Here is a 19,910-nt window from a genome sequence, read left to right as displayed (position 1 = left end):
GCTCTTATGGAAAGTTTAGAAGAACCTGTGATGAAGAAAGAGGTGGAGGACACACCCAAAGAAGAACCAATTAAACCTTGCACTAAGTCATGCTATTCATGTGGAGAAGAAGGACACATCTCCCAGAATTGTATGAATGGGAATCTAGTAGAATTCCCGACTGAGGAAGTAGAGTATGACCCACAGGAAATAGAAGCCCTGATTGGAATGGAAAAGTCCAGAAAGAGAAGTAGATTGGATTCCGGGAAGGATCTGAGTCATGTCATCTATTATGGGTGCAAGGAGTCAGGGCACTACCTCAACAAATGCCCAAAAAGGAAACCTCGATACTTGTCAGAAGTAATATGTTTTAGTTGTAATAAAGCAGGGCACTTTGCCAGAGATTGTTCGAAGGAGAAGGAGACTTGTGATAAGTACTTGAGTTTGTAACAGAAGAAATATAGTCGTAGTAGTGAGGACATTTTCCTTTATATTGAGGTGTTGAGTTGAGGCATGTAATGGAAAAACAGGAGATTGTAATAATTTGAGAATCAATAAAGTAGCATCGTTGGTACTGATATGGATGTTATGAGTTGTTACTCTATGAAGGAGAATTTTGGCCATTCTGAGGATAAGAGAAATATGGTCTATGGAAGATTTGTGCAATTTAAGGGTGGTAGTACCCTGTAATGGATTTTGGACAAAATGAATACAAGTTTTGTCTCGATATGTGTGATGCCCCAAGAGTATGTGGGATGAAGTTGGAGACCGTCAGTTGTTTGGACCAAATGTGATCAAGGAGTCAGAGGAGAATGTTAAGTTGATTCGAGATAGACTGAAGGTAGCTCAGTCCAGGCAGAAGAGTTATGTAGACTCAAAAAAAAACTCAAGGAGGTAGTCTATGAAATTGGAGACAGAGCATGTCTTCATGTGTTCCCTCTGCGAGGAGTTAAACGAATTGGAGTTAAAGTAAAGTTAGCCCCGAGATTTGTAGGACCATACCGAGTTTTGGAGCGTATGAGAGAAGTGGCCTACAAGTTTGAGTTACCCGAAGGACTGTCAGGAGTTCAAGATGTGTTTCATGTTTCCCTGTTGAAGAAGTGCCATGCAGAGATGGCCAATATTCCCCTGTAAGGACGCTTGACCGCGGAAAGGATAATGATGTTCCACGAAGTGGAATACGGACTTCATAAGTATAAGTTTTTACCTGGGTATGAGGGATATCCCACGAGGATGAAGAGACGAAGTACTATTGGATATAAAGGAGGTATGATGTTGGAAATAGGGATCAATGGAAAACTCCAAGATGAGTCTGAGTAATCATGTCCTGGTTTGGTGCCAATAGAACGAAGGAAGACAGTAAAATTGGATGGATTTAAGTATACTGGGAAAGCTGGAAGTTGGATGTTGGATTAGAGATCCGCTGCCCCGATGAAGAGTTCAAGGTTTGCAAGTGATGAGATGGGCCATAACCCACAGGCCCAGGACCTGCCAAGAAGCAATCACATTCTTGCTGAAGGAAAAACCCTGGAAGTGGATATACCTTTATCGATAGACGATCCTATAGGAGTAACACAAAACCTGAGAGTTGTGAAGGAACGATAGATGGTTGTTTGGCTTGCAGAATCTATGGATATATCCGAACCTGGTTCGTTGACAAGAGAAATTCTGCAATGCTTGTGAGGATGACCGAGTGTTAGAATGCGAGATTCGCTAAATCGTATACAAGGTAATGATTTGGGTGCGGGATGGATTGATCACCATACCGACTTACTCTTATTATTCGCCTTGCTATATGGGATGGTAAATCTGAGTGACTTGCCTATAATAGAGAGACGGCGATATTAAACCTTGTTAAACCTTAGAATTGTATACGTAATTTTCCCTTGTACACGGCAGTTGTTGCCAACCGTAGGTTATACGGTGAGGATCACCCAGACCCATTTCCTGCAGGAGAAACCATAAATTGTTAACCACCATGAGATATCGATAGTTGTTTAGTAATGGCGCCAGACCCATCAGCTAAGAAGACCAAATCTCGGAATAACCTTACCAGGATGAAAGTACAGAAGAATTGAGGAAAAGGTTATGCCACTACTGGAAGAGACCGGATAAGGAATTATCCTGAAGATCTAAGAAGACCGACACTGTTAACAATATGGATGAAGTATATGAGTTTTGATGGAACAGTAACCATGCTTCTAAGGGTGGTAGCACACCAGACCCCTATGATGATCAATGGATTTTGAGGAGACCCCCAAACCCTAACCTTTTCTTGCTAGCCTCTCCGAATCTCGAGGACGAGATTCATTTTAAGGGTGGTAGGTTTGTAACATCCCAAAATTCTAAATTTTGGAATGTTATAATAAATAGATAGATTTGACTGATTGTTTGATTGATTGTCTGAAAGTGAGTGAATTCGAAACTTTTGAAAGTTAAATGAGAGGGAATAAAAGGACTTTCCCAAACTTTCATATTTGCTTTCTGATCTCCATGAATTCAAATTCTTTTCAACACAAAACCCTAGAGAGAAGATGACATGACTTCTTCCATTTAAAATGAAAAGGGTGTTTGAAAAATATTTGAATTCCATTGGGAAATATTTTTCCAATTCTGAAACTTTATGCAACTCAATGATTTTCACGAGAGAAGATAAAATGACTTCTTCAAATTATGAAATATGAGTTGGGAGTTTCAAAGAATTAAATTCAAAGCTCTTTTGAATTTATTTTCAATTTGGAATGTTATACATTAGATCATTATGCATATCTTTTTTCTTACTTTTTGGTCGATCCTAGAAATTTCACGCAACTCAAGGACCTTCGGAGAGAGTTGGAGATTTCGTTATTTTCTTATTTGAGAGTTTTCTCGAATTGGGAAAGAGGATCATTTGATTTATTTATTTCATCTTCAATTATTTTTCCGACGTCAAAAAAAATATAAGAGAGGGAATAATATGAGTTTCCCAAAATATAGGAAAAATGAAGATTTAATAAATATATCAAATTTCGTTTTCCGGTGTTTGTTTGTTTTTCTTTGGATAGGGAAAAATGCGCGTTTTCGAAAATTGCATTATTGGTCCGGAGAAAAGTTCATTTTGTTCGACTCATTTTTAGGAGTCGGGGAAAATTTACTTTAGAAATTTTGGAGCCATTTAGATTTTCTTTTCTGTGGTTTTCTGCGCGCAAAACCGTTTAAAAAAATAAAAAATTTCCAGCAGGCCAGCCGGGCCAAGGCCCAGGCCAGCCAGCCGCCGCTGCGCCCCTGCGCGCGTGCGCGCTGCGCGCCAGGCAGGCCGCCGCCTCGCCTTGCTCTAGCCGAATCCTTTTAGGATTCTAGGGTAGCCCCCTCCTCTTTCCTTTGTTCCGTTTTCCTTTATTCTTCTAGGACTCTTTTTCCTACTCTATTTCTTGTCCCCTAGCCCAAGTCTCCTCTCCCCTCACCAATATAAATACCCCCACACCCCCCTCTCCTCACACCAAAAACCCAAACCCCCTCTCCTCCCCAAGCCGCGCCCCACCCCGCGCCGCCGCACCTTGCCCACGCTGCCGCCGCCCCTATAGCTCCGCCGCCGCCGCCCTAGCACGCCGCCGTCGCCACCGTTCGCCCCGCCTCGCCGGAGGTAGCCCCGCGCCTCTCTTTTTCTTCCCTGCGGTTCGGTTCTTTTAAAAGAAACCGTTCCGGTTTTCTTTTCCGGTTTTTCTCTCCGATTCTTCGTTTCGGTTTCTTTTCCGAAACCCTAGATCGGATTTCCGTTTTCTTTTTCGGTTTCTTTTCCGAAAACCCTAGATCGGTTTTCGTTCTTCTTTCGGACCGTTCGTCTCAACGAACGTGATCACCGATTATTCCCGGTTAACGACGCCCGTTCGTTTAACCGTTCTTCTTTTTCTTCTCGTCGGATTTATTCCGCGATCACGATCTCAGATCCGATCATCGTTCTAGTTTATTTTCTCGCTCGTTTATCGGAATCAGGTGATTCAAGCGCCTGGAGTTTCGTTTCGAAACCGCCGTTCCGTCTAATCAACTTAAACAAGTTTTTGCTACTGTAAAATTTTGACCTAGTTCAACTTGCTAGAACCGAGTTGTTCTTCCGCCGTTTGTTTTCGGTTTCTTTGTTCGGTTCCTTCTTTCTTTGCAACCGGAGTTCTTAAGTTGAACCTTCTAGTTCGTTCTCTCGTTCGAGTTTTACTTTGTGCATTAGATGAGTACTTATTGTGTGGTTACTATTGTTTGCTTACGATAGATTGACCGGAGTGTGACGAGTAGATCTATCACGAGTTTTGAGTGCGAATCATCTTCATCAACATTGCAGGCAAGTTCACACTTTGATCATACCTTTTCTACAACCCATGTTTTATTGCATTAGATCAATCCTCACACATTGCATGACTAGGATCTAATTAAACTGTGGGATGGGAAGTAGATGAGGTAGTACCTATTACTTGTATTATTATGAAACCTTTGGGAGTTACTTCTACGTTTGCTTATTATGCCATGCTATGCTAGTAGACGTGGATTGGGTGAGTGATATCCATGACAGATGTGAGTTGATAATTTTAATGGTTTATTTAAGGTGGCAACATAAACACACATCTGGGTGGATTGAGGCACCTGATGTCTATCAGGACTTGCCTGTTTTTTTTTGGACCGCCACCCAGGCTCAAAGGGATCATAAGATAATTCATGCTAGAAACTTCTGTGTGCAGCCACATGCTACTATGGGCTCTGGCATAGTTGACTAAGTTGTGCGAACTCTTACGGGGTGGACTAGCAGATGTAGGGGTTGTAGGTGGTACGGTCTACCCCACATGTAAGGTGCTAGCGCTTCTGAAAGACTATGTCTCGGTCATCCATTTCTCAAACACCGTGTAGTGCGAGAAAACAAACGGAGGCGATCGAGTCATGTGGGGAAAAGTGCGCAAACCTCTGCAGAGTGTACAAACTAATCATGATTAGCCGTGTCCCCGGTTATGGACAACTTGAGTATCTAGTACTTGAATATCATGTGAATCTCATCACGTTACTTCTAATTAATGTTGTTGGGTTTTAATTATTTTTAATTGGGATTGAGAATGCTGTCAACCATTCTCAATGTTTAACAACCACCATGATAGTTAAATAAACTTATTCCTTTGTAGTAGGGAAAAATTGGCTTTACGCAAAAACCTTATAACCATAGAGCTTTCCACCAGCCAAATATGCATATAGTGGTAGCCATTGTTCATCATTTTCTCTATGGTGTGAGTTTGCCAGTACATTCAATGTACTGACCCATTTCGGGCTGCAATGTCTTATGTTGCAGGTTTCTTACGACGAGTAAGTGATACGTTAGGGTTACGATTTCTACACTCAACTTTGCCGTTGGTGTTGGTGGAAATCCACAACCTTGTTGCTTCCGCTATTTGGATTGAGGTAATAGTATTTACGTTACTTTATACATGTGATTTACCTCTGTTATAAATCCTTCGAGTACTGTGTGTGTCAGCATACCGATCCAGGGATGACACGTAAGCACAGAGACTTGACCCATTCGGGTCGGGTCGCTACACATACATGGCATTTGCACCATAGGGTGCACCGCAATAGGCAATGTCAGCACACGTCTTGTTCCAACAAACGTGCGCGCTCGTTATTACCATCACGCACGCTTCTTTTAATTAGAATGTGTGTGCCCGTCTAGCGCACACATGTTGATCTATTTAACTATTTCAGTTTGTTGTGGCTAATCGCAAACAGTTCATCCGCGTGAAGTGTATGCCATCAATCATAGACACTTTGATCTGGCTAACCCGTTTCTGTTCTGTTGCCTAATTGCAAACAGTTAATCCTTCTGAAGCGTATGCCCTCAATCACACACACCTTGATCTGGCTGGCTGTTTTTTTTGTGTTGCCTAATCACAAATAGTTCATCCGAGTGAACCATATGCAGTATATCGCACACGCCTTCATCAGGCTGCCCGTTTCTTTTGTTCCACCTCATCGCAAACAGTTCATTGGGCCGAACCGTATGCCCTGCATCGCACACGCAACTAATATCTAAACCGTGTTTGATGGCTCTACCATCGCAAATGTTTTGCACCTTTTTTATGGTTCTTTTACACCACCGTTTACGATTATTGCATCGCACACAGTTTCGTCGGAGGGTCTCTGATCGTAGTGTCGCATTAGCAGCATCCTGCAGTAGTGAGATGAGCTACCGAGCAAAAGCTCCACGCTTTGCACCGAAGGCGACGACATATGCGGGTGTCGCGATATTCTTGAAGACGTCATCATGGTTCTCCTCTATGTGGCGAGTCTCTGGGTGAAAACCCTTGTCCTTTTGGGCTCGGCAGCGGCGGTGCTTGCGTTCCCCTCCTGAGGGCATTGCCATGGAGGCTAGGTATCCTAGGTCAAGTCGTAGCATTGTATTCTAGTCGTCCTATAACTCATAGTTTGATAATGTAGTCCTGTGCGACTGTGTTGACCGGTATTTAGGGATTTGCTGTATCGGAAGGCTACCTCATCACATTGTATCATTCCACCGTGTAACGTGGGTGTTGTTGCTTTATATACAAAGCGAGGCGAGGGCCTATTTCGAGAATGGACATCAAATCTGAATAGCAGAGCTGGGCCAAGTGGACCTAGAGAAGAAAACACATGGGTTGTGATGACATGTGGTCCAACTGAGAGTGGTTCAAGCAAACTCTCACATGATGTCCAGACTCTCACAAAGCTCCACCAAATCTGCTTCTGGTCTACATATGCACTAGTATGTGGACGTTTAGAGGGACGCGTAGAAAGCCAAAAGGTGTCTATACCGTGTGGTATGGACCTTTATAGATGCTTTTGGGGTCTGGACCTTTACAAACGCTTTCGGTTACCGCTTTGGATATGCCCTTAGTTGGGCCTTGTCCCCCCCCCAATCTTTAGGTATGTATGCTAAAAAACATTGCTAGTACGGCATATCCAAAAATAATCCCTAACACAAGGGGTAAGAGAAATCATGACGCGGTTAAAGAAGTGGTTGATACGTCTCCATCTCTACTTTTCCAAATGATTTTGCCCTTGGTTTGGAATCTAATTTGCATGATTTGAATGGAACTAACTCCGATTGACGCTGTTTTCAGCAGAATTGCCATGGTGCTATTTTTGTGCAGAAATAAAAGTTCTCGGATTAACCTGAAAATTTATGGAGAATTTTTGTGTAATATCTAAAAAATACTAGCGCAAGAAGTTACAAGAGGGGGTCCACCCAGAGGCCACAAGCCTGGGGGCGCCCCCCCCCCCCCGGGGTCGCGCCTAGAGGGCTTGTGGGACCCCTGGACCTCCTCCGACCCTAATTCCAACTCTATATATTCCTATTCGGGGAGAGAAAAATCAGAAAGAAGGATTCATCACGTTCTACGATATGGAGCCACCGCTGCCTCATGTTCTTCATCGGGAGGGCTGATCTGGAGTCTGTTCGGGGCTCCGAAGAGGGGGATTCGTCGCCATCATCATCACCAACCTTCCTCCATCACCAATTTCATGATGATCACCGTCGTGTGTGAGTAATTCCATCGTAGGCTTGCTGGAGAGTAATGGGTTGGATGGGATTTATCATGTAATCGAGTTAGTTTTGTTAGGGTTTGATCCCTAGTATCCACTATGTTTTGAGATTGAAGTTGCTATGACTTTGCTATGCTTAATGCTTGTCACTAGGGCCTGAGTGCCATGATTTCAGATCTGAACCTATTATGTTTTCATGAATATATTTGAGTTCTTGATCCTATCTTGCAAGTTGTAGACACCTATTACGAGTTATGGTCCGCATACCCCAAGGTAACAATAATTGGGATTCTTTCCGGTGATTACCGTAGTTTGAGGAGTTCATGTATTCACTAAGTGCTAACGCTTTGTTCTGGTTCTCTATTAAAAGGAGGCCTTAATGTCCTTAGTTTCCATTAGGACCCCGCTTCCATGGGAGGGTAGGACAAAAGATGGCATGCAAGTTGTTTTCCGTAAGCATGTTTGACTATATACGAAATACATGCCTACAGTATATTGATGAATTGGAGCTAGTTCTGTGTCACCCTAGGTTATGACTGCTACATGATGAATATCATCCAACACAATTGTCATTGCCGATCCATTGCCTACGAGCTTTTTTCATATTGATCTTTGCTAAGTTACTTTTGTTGCTACTGCTATTACAATCACTAGAAAACGGCTACTGTTACTTTTGCCATTGTTACCATTACTTCCATACTACTTTGCTACTAAATATTTTGTTGCAGATATTAAGTATTTCAGGTGTGGTTGAATTGAAAACTCAGCTGCTAATACTTGCAAATATTCTTTGGCTCCCCTTGTGTCGAATCAATAAATTTGGGATGAATACTCTACCCTCGAAAACTGTTGTGATCCCCTATACTTGTGGGTTATCAAGATCTTTTTCTAGCGCCGACGCCGGGGAGCATAGCTCTATTCTCTAACTACTCGGGATTTATATATGTTGATCACTATGAAGAATTTGAAGGATGCCAAAGCCAAGATTTTTCCCTCTAGGACGAGGGGAGGTAAGGAACTGCCATCTAGCTCTGCACTTGATTCACCTTCTGTTTTGAGTAAACTTGCAACACCACCACCTGCTATTAATTCTTATAGGTCGCAAGTAATTGATGATGCTACTTCTTCTATGCATGATGCTTATGATGATACTACTACTTTGCTTGATAATACTGTGCCACTGGGTGAATTTCTTGATGAACAACTTGCTAGAGCTAAAGATATTGAGAATGCTGAAACTGATGATATTTCTAAAACCGGTGAAATTATTGAAACTGAACACTTTGAAACACATGTTAGACCTAGCTCTCCTAGATATGCATTTCCTATTATACCTGAGGGTTATGTTATGGATGGAGAGGTAGCTAGGGACTTTCTTGCTTGTAAATATAGAGAGGATCTTAAGAAATTGCTTGTCAATTTGAAAGAAAAATCTTTGGATGCTAGAATGCAATATGATACTAAGTTTGCTACTTCACCTATCTTTGTTACTGATAAGAATTATGATTTTTTTATCTATCCTGAGTTAATTACTTTGGCTGAATCTGATCCTTTCCATGGTTATGAATTTGAAACTGTTGTGGCACACCTTACTAAACTGAATGATATCGCCACCCTATTTGCTCATGAGGAAATAATTTGCTATTACTATATCCTTAATTTGTTTCATTTCTCATTAAAGGGTGATGCTAATATATGGTTTAATTCTCTTACTCCTGGTTTTGTGCGTAGTCCCCAGGATATATATATATATATATATATATATATATATATATATATATATATATATATATATATATATATATTACTTCTCTGGAAAATATTTTCCTGCTCATAAGAAACAAGCTGCTTTATAGGAAATATTTAACTTTGTGCAAATTGAAGAAGAGAGTCTCCGACAAGATTGGGGGATGCTTCTCCAATTACTTAATGCTTTTCTTGACCAACCTCTCAAGAAAAATGAAATGTTTGATATCTTTTATAATGGACTAACCGATGCTTCTAGGGACCACCTAGACAGTTGTGCTGGTTGTGTTTTCAGGGAATGGACTGTTGAACAACTGAAGTACTATTGAATAATATATTGAGTAATGATAATGATTGGACTCTTCCTGAACCACCCCTAAGCCAACTCAAAAGAAAAGAGGTATTCTATTTCTCAGTCCTGAAGATATGCAAGAGGTAAAGAAATCTATAAAAGAAAAATGTATTAAAGCTGAAGATGTTAAGAATTTACCACCTATTGAAGAAATACACGGTCTTAATACCCTGACACAGGTAGTAGAGGTAAATTCTTTGTATAGATTTTATGAAGGTGCTATTCCCTATAATAAATCTGCTCATCAATGCTTGGATGAATTTGATAACTTTATTGTTAAATAAGAAAACTTCAATGCATATGTTAGTAGACAATTGAAATGAAATGCTTATATGCTTGAACGCTTAGGTGATTATATGTGTAGAACTGTTAATAATCTCAAGATTGTTAGTAAACATGCGTCTATGTAAAAACTCAAGTAGAACAAGTTCTCAAGGCACAAAATGATTTGCTTAATGAAATGAATAATAAGATGAATGACCATGTTGTTAGAGTTATGACTAGGGCTGGTAAAATGACTCGGGAACCTTTGTATCCTAAAGGCCATCCTAAGAGAATTGAGCCAGACTCTCAGAGAATTAATACTGATGCACCTAGTCCTTCTAATAATAAAAATAAAAATAAAAATGATAGGACTTTGCATGCTTCTAGTGAACCTACTGTAGACACACTCGAGAATCCAAATGATATTTCTATTTCTGAAGCTGAAACACAATCTGGTGATGAACATGAGCCTAGTAATAATGTTAATAATAATGCTCATGTTGATGCTCAACCTAGTAATCATAAAGATGTGAAGATAGAACCTGTTGTTGACCTTGATAACCCACAACCTAAGAATAAAAGATATGATAAGAGAGACTTCCTTGCTAGGAAACATGGTAAAGAAAGAGAACCATGGGTTCTGAAACCCATGCCCTTTCCTCCTGAACCATCCAAGAAAAAGGATGATGAAGAATTTTAGAACTTTGTTGAAATGCTTAGACCTGTCTTTTTGCATATGCGTTTGACCGATATTCTGAAAATGTCTCCTTATGCTAAGTATATGAAAGATATTGTTACAAATCAAAGAAAGATACCAGAAGTTGGAATTTCCATCGTGCTTGCTAATTATACATTTAAGGGTGGAATACCAAAAAAACTAGGAGATCCAGGAATACCAACTATACCATGCTCCATTAAAAGAAACTATGTTAAAATTGTTTTATGTGATCTAGGAGCCGGTGTTAGTGTTATGCCTTTCTCTTTATACCGTAGACTTGATTTAAATAATTTGACACCCACTGAAATCTCTTTGCAAATGGTCGATAAATCAACTGCTATACCCATCGGTATTTGTGAGGATGTGCCTATCGTAGTTGCAAATGTTACTATCTTAACAAACTTTGTTATTCTTAGTATTCCCGAGGATGACAATATGCCGATCATCCTTGGTAGACCCTTTTTGAATACTGCAGGGGGTGTTATTGACTGCAACAAGGGCAATGCCACTTTTCATGTTAATGGTAATGAGCATATGGTACACTTTCTGAAGAAACAACCTCAAGTTAATAGCATCAATTCTATTGGGAAAATTTCAACTATTGCTATTGGAGGTTTTGAATTCCCTATTCCCATTGTCAAAAAGAAATATCATATTCTTATTGTTGGGAACATGCACATCCCCGTTGAGGTAACCTAGTGTTATACGAAGATTCTCTCGTTTCATATCGTTTGGAAGAAGTTTGTTAATAAGACTTGATCAACCTTATAAATGGATTTCTTTTGACGGGCATGAGATGGATGAATTTAGTAAACACAACCTTCTGTACCCGCCTTTTACTTTCTGTTATTTAGAATAAATAGTAAAAATACTATTAATTTTCTGTTTTCTGAATTATATGTGCAATAAAAAATGACTAAAAATAAAAGTTCTCCAAATGCCCTGAAAATTTAGTATGATTTTTTCGTAATATTTAAGAATTTTTGGCACTGAAAACACCTTAGGGAGGTGCACCAGTGGGCCACAAGCCCACAGGGCGCGCCCACACCCTGGGCGCACCTAGAGGGCTTGTGGGTCCCATATGGGTCCCCCTCACTTATGCCAGCACCCATCCACTTCGTATTCCTCCAGAAAAAATACCACCATTGCTCAAACCCGTGTTCTTGCTTATTTTGCTGCCATTTTCGATGTCCTTGCTCGGAACTCCATTTCCGAAACTGTTTTGGGGGATTGTTCATCGGTATGTGACTCCTCCAATGGTCCAATTAGTTTTTGTTCTAGTGCTTTCTATATTGCAAATTTTTGTTGCTGTCGTGACCTTGTTCTTAAGCTTGCATGTCAAATTTATATGGTCCAAAGTAGTTTTGTTGCATGATATAGCCTCTAGACACTTGTGGGAGTAGTTGCTATCAATCTTGTTGAGCTTTGTTCACTTTTATTTTGAGTCACTAAAAATTTTAGAGGAAATAAAAACCATGAGTAGGTGGCTAAGTGGTTCTTCAAGCCGGAATTCAGAGGGAAATGAGAATGAGGAGAAGAAGAAGCCCAAGTGCAACCTTCCTCGCGATGCGGAGGTTCGGCCATGTGAATGGCCAAGTGATGCATTCTTGAGGGAGGCTGGAATTTATGATGATTTCTATTATTTGGCAGAGAATGTCGGCATCACCACCTTCCTCCAAGATAAGTGTGACCAATACCTCCTACTCGCTAGTACCTTCATGGAAAATTTTCACTTTCATTCTAGGAAGGATCCTCCCATGGTAGAATTCACTTGTATGATGTGCCTAAGTGAATGACACTCTATTATTTTTGCGATGTTTGCAAAATACCTTTTGAGGGCAGCATCAGTGAGCCACGTCCTAGAGACGTGGAGGACTTTATTTCCGAAAGTACTATGGGGGAAGAGAGAGGGGTGTCGGAAGTGAGAGTGGCTAGTTTACATTTTCCTGTCTTACGCTATTATTCATTTTTTTGGGAGATGTTTCATTGGTCGTGCGAAGAGTGGAGGCCTCAGTGCCCCTAACCTTGCCATCTTGCATCACACTTTATATTCTGATAGAACTTTTAGTTTGGGCGCTATTGTTGCTCGACGGTTAAACACCAACCGTTCGAAGGGCACCATTTTTGGAGGTGTCTATGCCTCCCGCCTTGCTAAACATTTTGAGATACCCATTAGGCATGATGAGGAGGAAGAAATGTTGTTACCCACTAAATATTTAAACTATGCTAGTATGGTAGCACATGATTTTATTAAGAAGGATGAGGACAAGAGGCTCCTCTACAACCTAGTATTTAGTCAGGGTACTTATGAGATTATTACTTTGCCTGCACCTTCTTTGTTCGATATTCATTTAGGCAGGTACACTATTATGCCCGAGGACATATACACTTACTGGAGGCTGACACAACCTACAGCACCTGAGCCAGCACCAGCACATGCTCCGTACTAGGAGCATGTTTATCAGTGGGAGCCACATGAGCTCGCCAACCAGTGGAACCCTCAGGACCCTCCGCCATATCAAGGAGAGGGTTATTTTGAGCCATGGCCCTAGACCAACTTAGGCCAAAAGCCTATGCTTGGGGGAGCATGTATCGCTCACCGACATTACATGCATGTTCACACATTCATTCCAGTTGTCGGTGTTCATCCTTTTTCATTGTCTTATCCATGTTAGTTTATTTTTCTTGCTTTCTTCTTGTGTGTTCAAAAAACTTTTAGAAATCCAAAAAAATTAGTTCTCACTTCTTTTTAGTTTTTCTTTCCATGTTTATTTAGTAGTAGTATTAAAAGGAAACTCAAAAAGGTTTTGCGTTCTTCTTTTGCTTCTTGGGAGCTTTCCCGTGTAAATAATTTTTCTCGTTTTTATTTTTCTACCTTTGATTTGCTTTCTTGAGAAAAACAAAAACTCCAAAAAAATTCCAATGTGTTTCTTTGAAATTCTTTTTTTCCTTTAGGTCGTGAGGAGAAGACCACGATGAAAATGTTGAATGGCTCTCATATGCATTATTATTGATCTAACAAAGAACCCATATTACCTTGTCTTCTCCTTTGAATAAATGTTTGCAGATTCCAGCTTAGTCCAATGCATGTGCACACTTATTATGATCCACACCATTCGGTCGTGCAAGTGAATGGCAATAATGACGATGTATGATGAAATGATTGAGATGGAGAAAAGCTGGTATGAACTTGACCTATTTTGTTTTTGTAAATATGATTAGCTCATCATTCTTGATTCAGCCCATTATGAATGAAACATGTTTGCAATGACAATTAGATATTATAGTTACTCATGCCATGCTTAATTATCTAGGAGTGGATAATGGTTTATCTTGCGTGCCAACATGCATTTAAAATGGTTATGTTGTAGTATGATAGGATGATATCCTCCTTTGAATGATTCAAGTGGCTTGACTTGGCACATGTTCACACATGTAGTTGATCAAAATCAACATAGCCTCCATGATATTTATGTTCATGGTTACTTATATCCTACTCATGCTTGCACTCAATGTTGGTTAACCTCAATGCATGTTTATGACCGTTGTCGCTCTCTAGTTGGTCGCTCTACAATCTATTTGCTAGTCTTCACTTGTACTAAGCGGGAATACTACTTGCGCGTCCACTTCCTTAAACCCAAAGTTGTTCCATATGAGTCCATGCTACCTCTTGAGCACTGCGTTGGTTTTCCTTGAAGAGGAAAGGGCGATGCAGTAAAGTAGCGTAAGTATTTCCCTCAGTTTTTGAGAACCAAGGTATCAATCCAGTAGGAGATCACGCTCGAGTCCCACGCACCTACACAAACAAATAAGAACATCACAGCCAACGCGATAAAGGGGTTGTCAATCCCTTCACGGTCACTTACGAGAGTGAGATCTGATAGATATGATAAGATAATTTTTTGGTATTTTTATGATAAAGAGAAATAAAGATGCAAAGTAAAATAAACGGCAATAGAAATAGCTAAGTGTTGGAAGACTAATATGATGGAAGATAGACCCGGGGGCCATAGGTTTCACTAGTGGCTTCTCTCAAGAGCATAAGTATTACGATGGGTAAACGAATTACTGTCGAGCAATTGATAGAATTGAGCATAGTTATGAGAATATCTAGGTATGATCATGTATATAGGCATCACGTCCGTGACAAGTAGACCGAAACGATTCTGCATCTACTACTATTACTCCGCACATCGACCGCTATCCAGCATGCATCTAGAGTATTAAGTTCATAAGAACAGAGTAATGCTTTAAGTAAGATGACATGATGTAGAGGTATAAACTCATGCAATATGATATAAACCCCATCTTTTTATCCTCGATGGCAACAATACAATACGTGCCTTGCTGCCCCTGCTGTCACTGGGATCGAGCACCGCAAGATTGAACCCAAAGCTAAGCACTTCTCCCATTGCAAGAAAGATCAATCTAGTAGGCCAAACCAAACTGATAATTCAAAGAGACTTGCAAAGATAAACCAATCATACATAAAAGAATTCAGAGAAGAATCAAATATTGTTCATAGATAAACTTGATCATAAACCCACAATTCATCGGATCTCGACAAACACACCGCAAAAGAAGATTACATCGAATAGATCTCCAAGAAGATCGAGGAGAACTTTGTATTAAGATCCAAAGAGAGAGAAGAAGCCATCTAGCTAATAACTATGGACCCGAAGGTTTGAGGTAAACTACTCACACATCACCGGAGAGTCCATGGAATTGATGTAGAGGCCCTCCATGATCAATGCCCCCTCCGGCGGAGCTCCAGAAAAGGCCCCAAGATGGGATCTCTCGGGTACAGGTGGAATTAGGTTTTCATGATGCTCCTGGATGTTTGTGGGGTACGTGGACTTATATAGGTGGAAGAAGTAGGTCGGTGGAGCAACGAGGGGCCCACGAGGGTGGAGGGCGCGCCCAGGGGGTAGGCGCACCCCATGCCTCGTGGCCTGCTCGATTGTTTCTTGACGCCCACTCCAGGTCTCCTGGATCACGTTTGTTGAGAAAATCACGTTCCCGAAGGTTTCATTCCGTTTGGACTTCGTTTGATATTCCTTTTCTGCGAAACACTGAAATAGACAAAAAAAACACCAATTTGGGTTGGGCCTCCGGTTAATAGGTTAGTCCCAAAAAAATATAAAAGCATAAAATAAAGCCCATTAACATCCAAAACAGATAATATAATAGCATGGAACAATCAAAAATTATAGATACGTTGGAGACGTATCAGTCCACCATACCTACCTATATGCTATATTTACCTGCCGTTCCAAGTAAATTTGCATGTGCCAAACTCTAAACCTTCAAATAATAATTTGTTTTGTATGCCTGAATCGCTCATGTAGCGACTGGCGGCTATCAGTATCTTCCATGCTAGGAGGGTTATTATCATGATGAGTGTTTATTCACTTGTCATTCACGACAAAGTGGCTGGTATTCGGGATGCCCAGTTCCATTCTGAAAATCAAGTCAAAATATAATAATTAAACAAAACTCCCCCAGGACTGTTGTTAGTATGGACGGTAACCGTGGATTTGGCTAGCCGTGGAGTGTGATTGTTGGTGGAGGGGGGAGTAAAAACTTTACCATTCTGTTTGGGAACCACCTATAATGTATCTAGCATGGAAGATAGTGAGATCTCTTGGTTGTTATGTTGACAATTAAAGCATACCGCTCAAAATTATATTCATCTCCGTTTTAAAATCTCGAGCTCTGGAACCTCTATAAATCCCTGCTTCCCTCTACGAAGGGCATATCTATTTAGTTTTATCGTTGAGTCATCATCCTCTTATTAAAAGCACCAGCTGGAGAACGTCATTGTCATTTATATGCTTTGTTTTTAATTGATGTTGAGTATGAGTGTGACTGGATCTCTTTTGGCATGAATTCTAATGTCTATTCATTCCTTGATCTTGAGGGGTGCTCTTCATTTATATTTTGCGGTCTCAGAAAGGGCTAGCGAGATACCATTTTTTCATATTATATCATGATTTTTTTGAAAAAGTGTTGTCATCTGAGATTTATTATTATTGCTCGCTAGTTGATTGTGCTATTGATATGGGTAAATGTGAGACCTAAATGTTATTGTGAATATGGTTAGTTCATAATCTTTACTGAAAACCTGAATATTGGCTAGACATATTTGCAACAATAAGATCAAATAGAGTTTGTAAAAGTTTTCTTTGTCACTTTCAGTTTTGAATTGCTTGAGGACAAGCAATGGGTTAAGCTTGGGGGAGTTGATACGTCTTCATCGTATCTACTTTTCCGAACTCTTTTGTCCTAGAGGGCTTGTGGGCCCCCTGGACCTCCTCCGACCCTAATTCCAGCTCCATATATTCCTATTCAGGGAGAAAAAAGTCGGAGAGAAGGATTCATCATGTTTTACGATAGAGAGCCGCCGCCTCCTATTCTTCATCGGGAGGGCTGATCTGGAGCCCGTTCTGTTGGAGAGGGGGATTCATCGCCATCATCATCACCAACCTTCCTCCATCAACAATTTCGTGATGCTCACCATTGGCGTGAGTAATGCCATCGTAGGCTTGCTAGACGATGACGGGTTGGATGCGATTTATCATGTAATTGAGTTAGTTTTGTTAGGGTTTGATCCCTAGTATCCACTATGTTTTGAGATTGATATTGCTATGACTTTGCTATGCTTAATGCTTGTCACTAGGGTCCAAGTGCCATGATTTCAGATCTGAACCTATTATGTTTTCATTAATATATTTGAGTTATTGATCCTATCTTGCAAGTTGTAGACACCAATTACGAGTTATGATCTGCATACCCCAAGGTGACAATAATTGTGATTCTTTCCGGTGATTACCGTAGTTTGAGGAGTTCATGTATTCACTAAGTGCTAATGCTTTGCTCCGGTTCTCTATTAAAAGGAGGCCTTAATATCCCTTAGTTTTCATTAGGACCCCGCTTCCATGGGAGGGTACGACAAAAGATGTCATGCAAGTTCTTTTCCATAAGCACGTATGACTATATACGAAATACATGCCTACATTATATTGATGAATTGGAGCTAGTTTTGTGTCACCCTAGGTTATGACTGCTACATGATGAACATCATCCAACACAATTATCATTGCCGATCCATTGCCTACGAGCTTTTCGCATATTGATCTTTGCTAAGTTACTTTCATTGCTACTACTATTGCAATCACTACAAAACTGCCAACGTTACTTTTGCCATTGTTATCGTTACTTCCATACTACTTTGCTACTAAATATTTTGCTGCAGATATTAAGTCTTTCAGGTGTGGTTGAATTGACAACTCATCTACTAATGCTCGCGAATATTCTTTGGCTCCCCTTGTGTCGAATCAATAAATTTGGGTTGAATACTCTACCCTCGAAAATTGTTGTGATCCCTATACTTGTGGGTTATCAGTGGTTTCAATCATAGCACTAACACCAAGCAACATGTTGCAACGGTTGTTGTCGACGTCGGGGAAGAAGCCATCCGCACCCATGGTGAATAAGAGTCCAGCAGTCAAGCGAACCACCACGCTGGCGAGGTGGATGGTGCCGGAGAAGGAGCGTGTGTATGTGCCATCTTCACAAGCTCTTAGTGGTGTGTGTGAAGCAACCGACCTTATACGTTAGTATCCCACACCCTCCACTAGTACGACATGTCTAAACTTTTCACGCACATTGTCATGTAGGAAAGGGCCATACAAGCCTCTGGAATTTTTTCTAGGAATTATTTGAAATAATATTGCAATAAATCTTCAATAGTTCCAACAAAAGGTAGTTTTTTTAGATATTTTATGACATTTGCCACACATCATGCTTCATTCAAACTAGAGACTACTCTCCCCTCCTCCTCCAGCGGCTTCACCTTCCGGAGTGAGTGAGGAGGTTGGGCCTCTTTACAGGGTAGTTATAGGTGTAGACTTGCCCATGGGGCAACTGATGTTATGTCGTTAGATTGCAAGGCTCCGGTGCTTGCGTGCATTTCCCGATGCTTGTTGGCGTCGTCCTCAACCTCTCCTCCATGGTGGAGGTGGACCGATGGTTGTAGGTCCGGCACTTCCTACCTCAATAAGCACTGGGTTGCGCCAGGTGGTGTGGTTGTTCCCCTCTTCTTCTGCAGTCGCGGTACCGGCAAGGAGAGGTGTTGGAAGGTTCACCTTGACCTGGCCTCCTAGTGCTTGACCTCACTGGGCCCAAGCTTATGGCACAGGCGGAGTCATCCCTGAATTTGGGGAGGAGCCCCTAGCGTCCTGCTGGACGGTGGCGGAGACAGTGGAACAGCAGGGGCATTGCCCCCATAACATCACTGATTTGCTCCTAATTTAGAGATGAACAATGCCAAATTTGGAAAAACATTACCTGCATTACTGTAGTTTGTCCCCTGAAATCAAAAGTTTGTGTCATTTGTCCCCCCTATCTTTAATTCCTAGCTCTATCACTGAAGGCATACTATGGGGATCATACACATCATTGTCCATGGATTTGGAGGAGCCATGGAGCCCTTGTCGGCTGGCCGGCTATCTCTAATGATTCGTCGCATCCTCGGGCCATAGGGCGGTGAATTTCATTCCTCCTAACAATGATGTCATTTGGGACGAACTGATGCTTCAAGGTGGTGTCTACGACGACATGATGTAGAAGTTTCGGCAGACCAATTGGTCTGGTCCCCGATGCCGACGAGATTGGAGCCAAGGGATGCAGCTTTGGATGTGATCACCTTTTTTTTCTGTCCAGGGTCATCTTTGTAAATTTCTGAGACATGTTTGTTCTTCCTTCCTCCTATAGGGTCATGTGTGTGAGATGCTTGATGAAACGAAGAAGATTACCGGACAATATATTTTGCAAGAGGTAGGTGCGTAACACTTAGGGCGAATTAATGGGCTTGTGGTGGTTACCCCGTTCCGGTTGGGTGCAATGGACCATCTTGGCAAATCACATCACGTCAGTGTTAATTAGCCGGCTGTTTACTTGGCTCCGTAGTGGCACACCTGAGGCTCTCCATGTTCCCTCGCGCGCGAGAGCATCTCAGCTAACGTACCAGGAAGGTGCGCCAAGACTGTGACTGTCACTGCCTTGGCACGCATTAAACATGCATGACGATGGCCATGCGACCGTGTGTTTTTTGTTTCTGATGAAAAATAGCCTCCCGTTTTTCCATGACATGTGACAGCACGAATTGTTCCTGCATGTGGCGTACCGTGAAAAGGCTCGACCCGTGCCTTGCATAGAATACTGCAAGCGCAACGAATACCTGTCCTGTTACGACCTGTAGGTAGAGCCGCCTAGGTCCCCAATCATCACGCCTCCCCTCCTTCTGGACGCCATTACCGATGA

Source organism: Triticum dicoccoides, chromosome 6A, assembly GCF_002162155.2.
Source record: "Triticum dicoccoides isolate Atlit2015 ecotype Zavitan chromosome 6A, WEW_v2.0, whole genome shotgun sequence".
Lineage (NCBI taxonomy): Eukaryota > Viridiplantae > Streptophyta > Magnoliopsida > Poales > Poaceae > Triticum > Triticum dicoccoides.
This window is presented reverse-complemented; position numbering follows the sequence as displayed.